The 13,008-nt window shown below is 40.3% G+C and overlaps 1 long non-coding RNA gene across 1 annotated transcript in view; it reads right to left on the bottom strand.

Annotated features, from left to right (window-relative positions):
- Positions 1-315: 315 nt before the first annotated feature.
- Positions 316-13,008, bottom strand: part of LOC108445951 — a 33,617-nt gene continuing 20,924 nt past the window's right edge. Inside the window, exon 4 of the long non-coding RNA XR_001861046.1 lies at positions 316-1,699. This is a non-coding gene — a long non-coding RNA (uncharacterized LOC108445951). The remainder of the gene's footprint in view (positions 1,700-13,008) is intronic.

The raw sequence follows: 13,008 nt of genomic DNA, 5'->3' as shown, positions 1-13,008 counted from the left end.
CTTCTAGATGTCCAGTGTTCCTCAGAGTGGTTGCAAAAAGAGACCATTCTCCAAATCTTACTCTGTTTTAAAGCTAAAATGGCTATTAAAAAATAAAAAGGAAAACAAAAATGAAAAGAAACAACTTGCCAAGTCATCTTTTATAACAGTATCATCTTCAGAGAGGCATGATGAAGGAATTTCCTAAATTTCCTTAACAGAACTCTTTGCTTTTCTTCTATCACTGGAATTGTCTGCAAAATTGCTATTAAAACAAAATTTTGATAACAATTCCGACAGGATAGGATTTTATTTTCTTTATTCCAACTTGTTCTTGCAGACAGCAGAATTTATTCATAGATAGGTCATTTGCAAGTATAGCTTCTAAGTTACCTGGAGAATAACAAAAACTTAGGAGCGTTTTTCATATAGAATGAGAAGTAAGATTTTGCCTGATTTGTTTAGAGATTATCTCCTCAAAGACAGAAGTGGAGGGGAGTCAGTAGGTAGCTGGGAGGAAGGTTTGCATAGGAGTCCTGACCTGTCCTTCCTCTCCCTCTCTGCAGATCCACCTCTATACCACACTTTGCAGAGCAGCTTTTTCTGTCTGCATTAATTACCTCCACAGGTTACAATTTAGTGTGGAAAAAACTAGTGTGGAAAAAATTAGTGTGGAAAGCTGTCAACTATCTTCAAGCTTGGTTACCACAGAGCTCTTTGATAAGCATTCGCATTCCTTACCTATTTACAGGTTAATAATCACTGCTAACAAATACTAACAGAACAGGAAAGGAAATGCCTACAGGCATACTTGTTACTATACAGTAAAGCAAGGAAGGAGGGCTTCCACAGTGTCCCAGTGTGAGAGAAAATGGCCACTGCACTGGTTGCAACAGGCTTTTCCAGATGGGAGACTCATTAATTTAACAGCAGGCATCTGGAGGAAACCTAAGTTACAGAGATATTAATTATTGCTGAACGTATGCCACAAACCAAAGTGAAAACAATTGGAGTCATTCAAATTCAGCAGTAACCAGTTTAATCCAGGAACAGAAAATATGAAACAGTCTCTTTCAATGTCATGAAAGTTACATCAATAAATGTGTAGTTGTGGCTATAGCAATGAAAGAAATGCAAAAACACCAGCTAGCAGCACTGCCTGTGGAAGGTTGTCAAGGATCCTTGACTGATCAGCACAGATCTTCTTCTAGGATTGGAGACTATCCATGCCCCTGCTCATATGTTTCCTAAACCATAATATTCTGTTAATAAATGCAAGGTAAGCTGATAAACTAGATAAAAGTCAAACTCTGCTTCTTGAAAGATTCTTGGCTGTGATACTTTCACCTTTGTTCTTCATGTGTGACTGTGAGATGCCAGAATAATATTTGACATCAAAGGTGAGGAGGACAATTCTTCCTTGCCTCCTTGAATGCTTTCTTCATCTCCTCTTGCACCAATTTACAGTGCCTGAAACTTATTTTACCAGTGCTTGGGTTCAGCAAATGCAAGGATGAATGTGAGTGTTACTTCTCCCAGCTGCCTGTTCAGCACTCAGGTATTCCTCCAGTTTCCAGCTTCTGTTCCAGTTTCTCTTCAACTTGCTTTGGATTTGTGAGAGGGCAGTCTGTCTCTTCAGTTATGAGCAATTTGGGGAGCAGATGGAGGCTTCCTGGATCTTTGTACAGCACTCTGATTGGATACACTGGGTCTCATACGTCTGCAAAAAAAGCATCAAGAAATACATTTACAAATGTCCCTAAGTAAATATCCTACAGACAAGGACTTGGACCCTCATCCTTTCCATCTCTCTTTTGTCTCTCTCTGTGTCTTCACTGCCAGTTCAAGAGACAATCCAAGAAAACCAAATCTGCCCCAGGTATTATTGGCAGACTTTGTGGGAGGCTTGGGTCCTCAACCTCATGTACAGAATTTCCCAGTAAAAATGCACGACTCCACTTGCTCCCCAGGGAGTATAATGGGCATGTGGGGATGGAAATTCCAGCCACAGAAAACCTGCCAGGGCAAAACTTGCTCATCAGCTGTCGGCAAGCTAGCAGGAGTCAGAGCATTTGAGAGACTGAGAGCCTTTTTAATTTCTATGCTAGCACAGCCTCTAGACTGGATTTTGCTTTGTCTTCACAACCAGAATATTTATTTCAGGGAACAGGAAAAGGATTGAGGCTGCACACTAGAATTTATGGTTTTGCCAAGAAGCAGAAAGTTGTTGCAGTCCTTTTGGTGATTTAACTAGTATGGGACATGCTATTAAATCATGGCGGGACAAATCAAAAAGCAACCTCTTCCCTGACATTTTTGGAAAGCTGTAATTCACACTGCCCCACTGCAGCCCCTCTGTTCTCATCATCCAGTGGCTGAACAGGAGCCAGTTTCCTGCTCCCCACATTTCTACCAGGCCCATCTGTAGAGAGACCCTTTGCTTACCACGGGAGCTTCTGCTGAGACAGATGTGTGCTTGGAGTTTGCAGGACACACAGAAGGAGGTAACTTCTCATAGCATTTGCTTCTCACAAAGGGTAAGAAGAGGCCAGCCTGAATTTGGCAAGCAATAACTTTTAAAGCCAGATAAAACCTGAAGAGCTCCACTCCCTGAAAGCTATGAGAACTGCAGCACTATGAGTCACCTAGTAAATACACGAGCTGTCAGAGTCGGTGAATGGTAAGAGATTAAGGAAGTCTGTGCAGGCTGATGAACCAAGCTTTTTGCTCCATGCCTATTAAGATGTGTAAACTGGTTTATTTCTGGTGCCTGCTCGTGCTATTCACTCTGTCAAAAAAACCCACATAAAATGTTGCCACCATAAATCTGGACAAATCCACAGGATAATCTACTAATATGCCTAACCAAATAAAGATTAGAAAAATATTACTACCAAAGCTCACATTGGAATAACGGTTGCAATTGGAAATGTCAGGAATGTTGGGCTTGAGACAACTGGAGATCAATATATAGCAGCAGATCATAATCTGGATGTTATGCTTAGCCTCTTCATATCAATGCACTGCTAATTTTTTTTCCTTTTTGTTACCAGTGAAGTATCCTTTTTCCTGTTGCTGGGTGTTTTAGTATGTGGATGATGTATTCTTTACTAGGTTGTTGTTTAAAATGTTGCCTTCTGATGGTTTATTTTAGCTTCAAGACCCTGAAAAGGCTTTACACCCAGCCAGGTATCAAGGTAGGAAATTTTTGTTATTCAAATCCTAAATATGTATCATATCTAACGTAAGTTTGATTGTAAGTATTCATTCAAGAAGAATGCAAAATATATTGGACTATTTTAATTCCAGGGCACTTCTGTTTGTAATTGATTATAGTGATCTTCACCCACCTGAAGACACATAAACCACCAAGGAATTTCTCAAGATAGAAAAAACATGTTTTGGTAGTTTTTGTCAGAGAGAAATCCTATTATTAAGGGCATCTACTAATTCCTTCTATAAGACCCCATTATAATGACCTCAATAAACTAGAACCAGTTAAGCTGAAATTCTCTGCGCCAGGTCCACATCCATATTTCTGTTTATTCATAAAGCTCATGCACAACAGTTTGACCACCCTGCAAATAAAGTCATTGAAAAGAGCCCATACAAGAGCATTAAAAAGTTTTGAAAATATTTTCCATGAGAAGCTATTGTCCACCTAACTTTAGAGAAGACTTAAGCATGTCAGGTCTGTCCTCTATTTCAGGATGTGCCTTAAGAATGTGCTGTAAAAATTTCTGAAGATTTGCTGAGACTTTTTGTCTCACTGTATTCTGAGATTTTAAGTAGTTGCTGATCATGTTTACTCAGGAGTTAGTAATCAGTGGCAAAACAGCAGAAAACTTATGTCCTTGCTAAACCTGCTGCATCCCTCCAGATCAGCATGGAGCTGGATGCCCCTCCAGAGCCAGCCAGGAAGGGTAAGCAGAGGTGGAGTGGTCCCTCTGAGGGCAGAGGGACTGAGCAGTAGCAGTGCCTGGAGGAGGGGGAGCCAGGGCCATGGCAGGCACCAAGCCTGGCACACACACCTCGAAAGTAGGGAGCAAGGGATCAGGAGACATGGAACAAAGCAAGGACTAGCATGGTAGAGAGACACAGAGAGGAATGTCAGTGCATCGAGTCAGGAGAGAATGTACGGATAGGGCCAGCTCCCACTGGAGCTGAAACGGATCCAAGGAGTTCTCCACCTCTGCATTCCTCTGCTGTCAGCAAATACCTGTGAAAGCCATTAGCAAAGCCTACTTTGCTCAAGCACTTCCCAACTTTAGAGTGATTGCATCTGCAGCTTTCATATTCTTCCAGTATAGCTATGGTGTGCAGCACACGCTGACACAGCCCACTGGCACCTACACATGGGATGTACAGATGCACAAACACACATTCGGTATTTGAAATGTCACAAAAACACAAAGAGCAGGCATAGCTATCTAAACTATACCTACATGTCTCTGATCACACCAACATTCTGGAAAGACCAGAACTTCAAAAAAAAAAAAAAGTAAGGACAAATAAAATTACATTACTTCTTTTCCGTACACAGATGCAACATTTTTGAATGGCATCATGGCACAATTATAGGAGCCCTTCTTGTAGCCCAGGTCATCAATCTCCCAGTGATACAGATCTCAGAAGGGGACATTTATAGCCTATCAGCTCCAAGAACTAACTGGTGTATATAAAAGATTCCTGATTCTTCAGCCTAAAGCCTCTGTATTTCCAAAGCTTGAGGGGTGCATGGGAGTAATTTTAAAATAAAGGCACTGTATCCATAGGTCCAGCCATCCATAGAAAGAAAAGGAGTGCACTGCCTTTAAAAATCAAACATATGGCTGAACCCAACAAACCCCAGAGACATTGGCAGTTACTTTTCTAATTTAGAAGTTATGCTCTTACCAGCTAGCTTGCAAAGGACTACTTAAAAGGACACAAATATAGATCTTGCTCAAAAATAGATTTACAAAACAGATCAACAGAAGAGCTTCAATTCATTTTGACCTTAAATGGAAGATCATATTTAGTTTGAATTTAAGATCATTCATTGCCATTTATGAACCCCAACAGCAGAACACACAATGAACAGGAAACTAGAAGTCAAGAATCTGTAACATAGTTAACAATACAGAAAAGCAACAGCATGTTTGGCATTAAGGTGCAGATAAAGCTACTCCTAAAAGAAAATTTTTATGTACAAATCTTAATGGCATCAGATCCTTTTAATCACTGGAGCTGAAATAATAATGTACAACTCTTAATACTTGCCAGGTAACATTTGATCCAAGGACATTTTCTAACCTGTATAAACTTCAAGGGTACTTTCTTCCAAGCCCCAAAGGAACGAGTAATTTTTGTGATTGTGGATGGTCAGAGTCACTGGAAGCATCAGACTGTCCACTGAAACCAGGCAAAACCCTGGAGGCACAAGAATCAGGACCGATTAACTGGACTTCTGCGGTAGCCACTGTGACAATGGAGCACATGCTGCTGAGGGTCTTAGTGCTGGGAAGGGGCTGGGGAAAAGATCCCTCAGGCACTTCATATGCCAGTAAGTTCCTGGAGCTGGGTAAGCTGTAGCACCTAAGGACGAATAATGCCTCCAATGAATTTAACCTGAGTTTCTGATGGAGGTTGCTCAGGTTTTTAATCCAACATCACAGGTAACAGACATCTCTTAATTTTCATCTTCAGTTCAAGTATTGAAATTCTTGAGTACTGAACTCAAGTTCAGTTTCTGAACAATAGTGAAATATTTTGCTAAATGATTTCTAGAATGTGAGCTCTATTGATTAATCATTCCAAGTTTTAATTAAACACTTCTCTTCCTGGATCAGATAGATGAGTTTAATTCACATTTCAAGGAGGCATAATTATGAGCCTGAATATTTCAGAGAAAGCAACCCACTCAAACAAAGTTCTAATAAACATTGGATTATAGCATTTTAGAGCCTTTAAAATCTTTCTTTTTGGGTCTCATAACACTTCCCTTCAGCAACATACCTAAAAATATTAAAGCTACTATAAAATTTATTAGCTGGAAGCAGAGTATAAATGTATTCCTTCTCTTACTATGTTTGACCCTGCTACTCCCCTGCTTGTTAATAAACAGTTTCCAATCCCACATAAAATGTGCTTGATACATTATTGGATTGCTGATTGTAACTTTTGTCAGCACCTTAGTGACTGACATCACATAATCACTTGTGCATCTGGTTCCTGGCTGAGATGAATGTAGTCAGATTGGTATATGTTTCATTTAATTGGCTCTGTACCTGGGCCCTGTTTAATGGCTTGAGGAAACCTGACCTATTGATGTCTCGTCCCCTATAAAATCCATCACTTCCGATGCAAATGGCTGAGCATGTGAACTTATTTCACTTGCCATCAGTTATGCTGGGAGCAAAATGTGGTTGGTAGAAAACAAACACCACAAGAATATAAATGTAGCTGGAGCAAATTCTGTTTGAAGTTTGAATGCATCTTCAGGAGAAATTTTTATACTGCTCACACAGGGGCAATTAATAATTTCAATAGAAAACATTATTTTTAGAAATGTCAAAACCCTTGATTAGAAGCTGAAAATAGATAGTAGTCCTCCTATACATGTTATTTAATTCAGTCAGTTGCTGAATCTTTATTTTAAAATGCCTAGGACAGGAAATAGCGATCCAGTCACACCTCATTATTGCCCAATGGGGTCACAGTCCACCTCTGACCTAGAAGTAGGCATAGAGGGAAAGCTTCAAGTGCTCAAGAGGATGTAGTGGAAAATAGTCTGAGTCTTGCAAAATAGTCTGAAATAATATTGAATAATTCCTGTCAGCTTCTAAAACCAATCCTGAGTAAAAATAGAAAATTCTGCAGAAGTGCAACGTCTTTAAAAATGACCTATAACTTTGTAAGTGTTGTATTATATTTCAACTTTGAAAAAATAAAATTCTGAGGCTTATCTAAAGAATCTCACTGAGCGTGAAGGAAGCAATTGCCTGAGAGAAATTACAGTATGTCAGTTATTGCCTACTAAACTACTGCAATATTATAAGAGAGAGAGAGATTTGTTGACCTGCCCAAAAACATTTTTATCCCTAAACTGGCACACCACTGTTTTCTTCACCACTGTAGAAGATCATGACTTGAATTAGTCCCTTAGAAATATTTATCCACTATTCTGAATCTACCTAGATTTCATTAAAAAAAAATCTTGCAGATTCTTGTTAGTCATCCTAGCAGCTCTGAAAAGAGGGAGAAAGATTTTTAACACGCACATAAATAAATAAAACAAAAATAAAAAAAGTATATAATTTTCATCAGTATGTAATGGAAATGCTCCCATAACCTTTCCAGACCAGCTAGATCCATACAGCCTTCAAATGCTTCTGTCTCAAATTCTGTTTCTTTCTCCAGCAGTGAGCCTTTATCCTTTTTCAACTACTTTTAAAGAAAATACACCATCTATTTTTTAAAGTTATAGATGGTCCTTGCTAGGGACTTTCAAATCAAGTGGTCAGGTGTGGATACAAAAATGCTGCTAGCAAGGATTTTCTTGCTATTTTCTAAGCCCGTGAGAGACTTTTCTCTCTCACAGAAGAGGTAGCAGAGTTATGTAAACAACCAAACACCTGCAGCCTTGAGAAGTCTTGCTTATAGTATAGTAGGAAAATATTTTGACAATGGATGTTTTAGGATTTTAACCAATCACCCCCAAGGGGTGTCTGATCCTTTTCCAATTAGACTGTGAAGAAAAAAAGTCTATAAAAGAGTTTGTAAAATAATTAAATAAATCAATCTTGCTGCACAATTTCTGCCTGCTGGATCCTCTCTCCTCCTCCCTATGGCTGCAGGACACGGTAATATACCCTAGGGCATTTTTTTTAATAGTCAGGTGTGTCTCTATCTTCAAGTAATGCAGATAACCAATCCAAGCCTCCCATGAAAAGACACACACTCTGTTTTCCACCATCAGGTCACAGGCGCTGAGAAGACACTCCCCAGTAAAACTTGAAAAGCAACCCCAAATTCTCTAGGAAGAAATCTGTCATTGTATCCTGGCAGACTCATTTGCAACCATAATGAATAGAAGTATTTTTAACATCTGGAGTATTTGAAATTATTTCTATCAAAATGTCTCAGTTCACTAGAATTACACAACAAGAAATCAAGTGCTTTTTGGTGGTCAGAAAAATTATAGTATTCCTTCCCACAGTTCAGCTCAAAGTGCAGATTCCTTTTAAGAAAAGAAAGTTAACTTGGGTCCAGCTGTGGTATATCCATATGAATGTTTTATTGTGTACAGTAATCTGTGCCATCTGCTTTGGCTACTGAAAAATTGGTTAACAATTGTCAGGCTGGTCTTTTTGTGAAATGCCTCAGCTTTGCCAATGTAAGACCATAGAATATGGCTTTTTGTTGCTCTACTGCAGATGAAAACATCAAAATATTTGGCAATGGCATTTCCAGAATTACAAAATTTTCATATAAAATATTATCTTTAAAAACCCATGAAAATACTTATGTCTGCTGGTTTATATATCAGCTTCTAGCTGAAAAGTGACTTTTCATATTCCTCAGAGTAAAGAAGGTTTGCCAGAAACTTAGCATTATGAATGAGTTTGTCATGAAACTTTAACCAAGTGTTGCTAATGATCACCTTGAGTATATAAACAACTTTACTGGTTCTTACTGCCCTGTATCTTTTCCCTCTTCTTTGAATCATGTATATCACAGTTATTTTTCACTTCTGCTTTGTAGAACTAGGTGTCTTGAGCAAATACTGTAAACTAATGTTTGATGACTGAAATTAAAAACAGGGATGTATTAAGTATCCTAAAACAATTTCCTGGGCCATTCCCAGGAAGAAGGAAAGGAAAGGAAAGGGAAGGAAAGGAAAGGAAAGGGAAGGAAAGGAAAGGAAAGGGAAGGAAAGGAAAGGAAAGGGAAGGAAAGGAAAGGAAAGGGAAGGAAAGGAAAGGAAAGGGAAGGAAAGGAAAGGAAAGGGAAGGAAAGGAAAGGAAAGGGAAGGAAAGGAAAGGAAAGGGAAGGAAAGGAAAGGAAAGGGAAGGAAAGGAAAGGAAAGGGAAGGAAAGGAAAGGAAAGGGAAGGAAAGGAAAGGAAAGGGAAGGAAAGGAAAGGAAAGGAAAGGAAAGGAAAATTTTAATACTCTTGGAAATTATGTACCACAGCTTAAACATGTATCTAATGGAGACAAAGGAATTTAAGAGGATCCTTGTAAGAAGAATAATGACACAAAGACATCCACAATTCTTGAGAGTTATTGCAAGGAACAGTCACTTATATGAGATCCATCAGTGAAAGGTAAGACAAAAAACACCAAGTCCATATCTAGTTAAAAGGTATCTAGAAGATCCAGCTTTGAAGAACCCGACATCAAGCAGCTCTCCCTTCTCTATTATCTGTTCTTTTATCCTAATGCATCCAATAAAAAGTCCAGCTTTCCATATCATTTCTTACTCCCTTTTTATTTCCTAATGGTTCCCTGTGATGTTTCCTGATGCTTTTATCCACATGAAGTAGCCCTTAAAGCTTTCTTGATAAGAATTCTTTTAGTGGGAGCTTCCAAAAGCAGCAGTAGGTGTTTATACCTTGGATGATCCTAGCCTCTTGCATATGAGTAACAAATTCAATTACCTGCATGCAGTTACTGTATGAAGGGAAAAAGGCTCTTCCATCGACTTCTTCATCTTGCAAATAGGGAAAGGAATCATTGTCTCTGCTGCACATATTGCTGTGTTTTCCTAAGAGATGCCCCATTTATCTTAGATGAAGCAGCAATAGTAAGCGCTGCTAAGTCCTGATTTTTTTCAGAATTTTACAATATTTCAGGCAGGTCTAAGATCCTCAGCTGCTGGAGACCATCAGTCAGGACAGAATGGATCTGCCTTAGGGCAGCACTAGCTGGAAGGCAAGTGAGCACACACAGGCAAGACCTACAAAAGCAAAGCAAGCACAACAGGGCTCCTTGTCTCATGTGGGAAGTACAGTGAACAAGAACAAGCCCTCAGAAACCAGTTCACTCACCCAGCACATTTGCATGTGCAGGATCATTATAATTCACAGCTTGAAAGCCCACACCACTTAATTAACAGCTTCACCTCCATCTTCTTATACCCTCCCTTCAGGTGTTTATATACATGATTTTGAGTTGGTGAGGTTCCTCATGCTAGTACATGCTAGACATGAGAGAAGATCAAGGCCTAATTGCATCCTAAGTGTACAACACTGACTGTGATTAGCAGTGGTCAGCCTCTGCATTGCCTTGTGTCCAGGTGGATCTTCCCCAAGGCAGCAGCAATGGTTTTAGACTCCAGAAAGACCATTCATTGTGCCCTTGATGTTGAAGACGGTGGGGACATCCTAATTTTGTACTTACCATCAGAAAGCTTCAGAGGAAGGGTCTCTCTAATTCCTCCATTACTGCTAGGGCAACGGCAAATTTCCTGTCAGTCCCCTGCCCTTATGATATTGAATTGCTCCTTCAGGTAGTCAATTAAAACCTGCATTTCCCTGCATGATTCATGATCTCTGTAACATCTTTTTGCTTATTCAGGAGCTGTGTTTGTGATGGTCACAGCCTTACTGTGCTCAGAGCCTCACACCCAGTCACCTGCTCTCACACATCTGCAGTTTCCATGGTATGCTGGTGGTGTTTAACTTTCAGCTAGCAGATGTGGCTCAGTCCAGAGTTGCTAAGAGCCTCTGGTTTTTTTCCCAAAACCAAGTGTCATCTAGGTAGACTCTAGTAACCTCCAGACCATCACAAATCTGTTGCTTTTCCTGGTGAGTTGTCGTAGGTGCCAAGGAAAACCCAACCAGTAGGCAAAGGAAATAGTTTCTTCTGCTCATACAAGGTGTTGAATCTGAACAAATGTGTTCTGTGTTTCTCCTAAGAAGAGTTTCAGAATCCTGCTGATGCATCACATGTAAAAAAATATTTGGTTTCAGCAAGGTCTCCACTCAGAAGCAATGGAATATGATCCTTTTACACATTGAATTTCTTCCATTTGGCTTATACTTAAGCAAGGTAATGTGTCCTTTTTGCACCTTGAGTGTCGGGGGGTTTTACTTACATTTGTGTGATCAAAAGTCAACCCACCTCTTCTGCAATGCAAAAGGAACTTGCCTTCAGACTTGAGTTGGGGAAAGTTTGTCTTATTCTTTCTCCTCTTTCCATTTTTCTGCAACCTTTAAAAAGGGCTTCCTCAGAAAATACGGTCTCTGCCTTTTTGCTGAGATCAAGAACTAGGTATGCTTCTACCCCACTGATGGATGCATCTTATTGTGTTATAATTACACATATTTCACGTGTATTTTCCTCCTTTTTGTGTCCTATCAACACATTCAGGAAGCATACTGCCACTCCACATAGAAAAGGTGACCGACCTAACTCCTATATTCTACTTTCTCTTTCAGCTGGTTTCACTGCCAAAGGAATGATGGTATCACTCTTTCTAGCAGCAAGCCAGATCATGTTCCTGTGGCCATTTCCACTAAACAAGAAAACCTTTTGTTTGCACTTCATGGTCCATTCATTTTCTATTGTGATACTGTACTCAAGACAGTAACCCTGCTGTCACTTGGTTTCATACGCACATTCCTTACAACCTATTGCAAAGTGAGGTGATTTTTTCCCCCATGCTTTGTCCTGTGCTTTTTGACACAACTTATGATGGTCAGCACACGCTCTGCATAACTCTGCCTGATTTACTTATGCTTTACCACTTCAAATTTCCTGTCTCACCCAATTCTTGATTCTTTATCATCTTCAGAGTGTGCACACCTTCTGCTCCTCATAAGCCTCATTTTGGACCCAGAAGAGGTTTTTGTCTGTTGCACATATAACTTATCTCCAAAGCTTGCAGGGAAGCTTGCATGGAGGGGACAGTGCAGATGCTCAGAAATCTTCATTGATGATGTGACCAGCCAGACGCCTCTTCACTGTGATTCAGTGTTTCTTCAGCTTTTCCTCTTCACTGCCCTGGCCTGAGGGAAGTGCACATAGGGGACAGGAAGCTCTTCAGTGGGATTTGACAGAGAAAGTAAAAATCCCTCCTGGCTGTACTGTAGTGCATCCCACCCTGTGCATGAGCAGACACAGGAGGGGAGATGTGAGCAAGGAGCCAGCAAAACTCCCTGAACTTTCACTGATGTTCAGTTTCCAAAGGATGAGCCGCAGTTCTACTCTGAAATTGAAAATGTTTGTTATTTAGGTGAGGGTGAGTGTGTCTGACTGGACTTGTAGTGCTTTTCAGTGCACACATTTACAAGTTTAATATAGACCAATATATTGGTGTAGGTGCCTACTACTGCTCAAACCAGGGAAGGACACAAGAACTTGCAATCATGCCAAAACTGTAGTGAAATACAGATCTGAAAAGGCATAACAAGCAAGCTTCTGAAAGGTAAACCCACAGCTTAAAATTAATGAGAAAAAAATTGATATTCAAGGCAACAAAAAGAGATTGGCAACTTACCAGCCCTCTGTGAGCGACCATCATCCCACATAGGCCAATAAGCCTTTCATCCTGAGAGCTTCAAATACAACATGTGACTTTAATCCCTTAACATGGCAAAACAATGTGTACCAGAGAATTTGGCCACTGGCAAAGAGCCTTGCTTTTAGTTAGAGACTAGTCATTCAAGCAGCATGTGTGGTCTGCAAGTGGCTCTATTCACTAGCCCCCTAATTCTTACTGGGTGTCCTTGCTGTGTTTGCTGGGTTCATTCCTGACTGCAAACTGGTGAGCATTGAACCTCCCTGTCTGGGAGGCTACAGCCTCTTGCAGACTGTGCAAGGACAGGAGGGAGCCCAGCCAGGCAGACAGTGTTTGTAATGTGGCACTCAGCAACGTCATCTGGCCTTCAGCTTTCCAAGAGTGCACTCCACTTCCAATGCACAGCAGCTGGCCCAGCATGGAGAGGCTCCTCTGCTAGACCAGCAAATCCTTCACAACCCCACAAAAGTATGGAAACAAGTGTTGTCTGGGGCAGTGTAAAGCTTCCACCTGGGGAAGAGTT

Source organism: Corvus brachyrhynchos, unplaced genomic scaffold (genome assembly GCF_000691975.1).
Source record: "Corvus brachyrhynchos isolate BGI_N302 unplaced genomic scaffold, ASM69197v1 scaffold84, whole genome shotgun sequence".
NCBI classification, from domain to species: Eukaryota; Metazoa; Chordata; class Aves; order Passeriformes; family Corvidae; genus Corvus; species Corvus brachyrhynchos.
The sequence above is the reverse complement of the archived record's forward strand: the minus strand, read 5'-3'. Positions and strand labels throughout refer to the sequence as shown.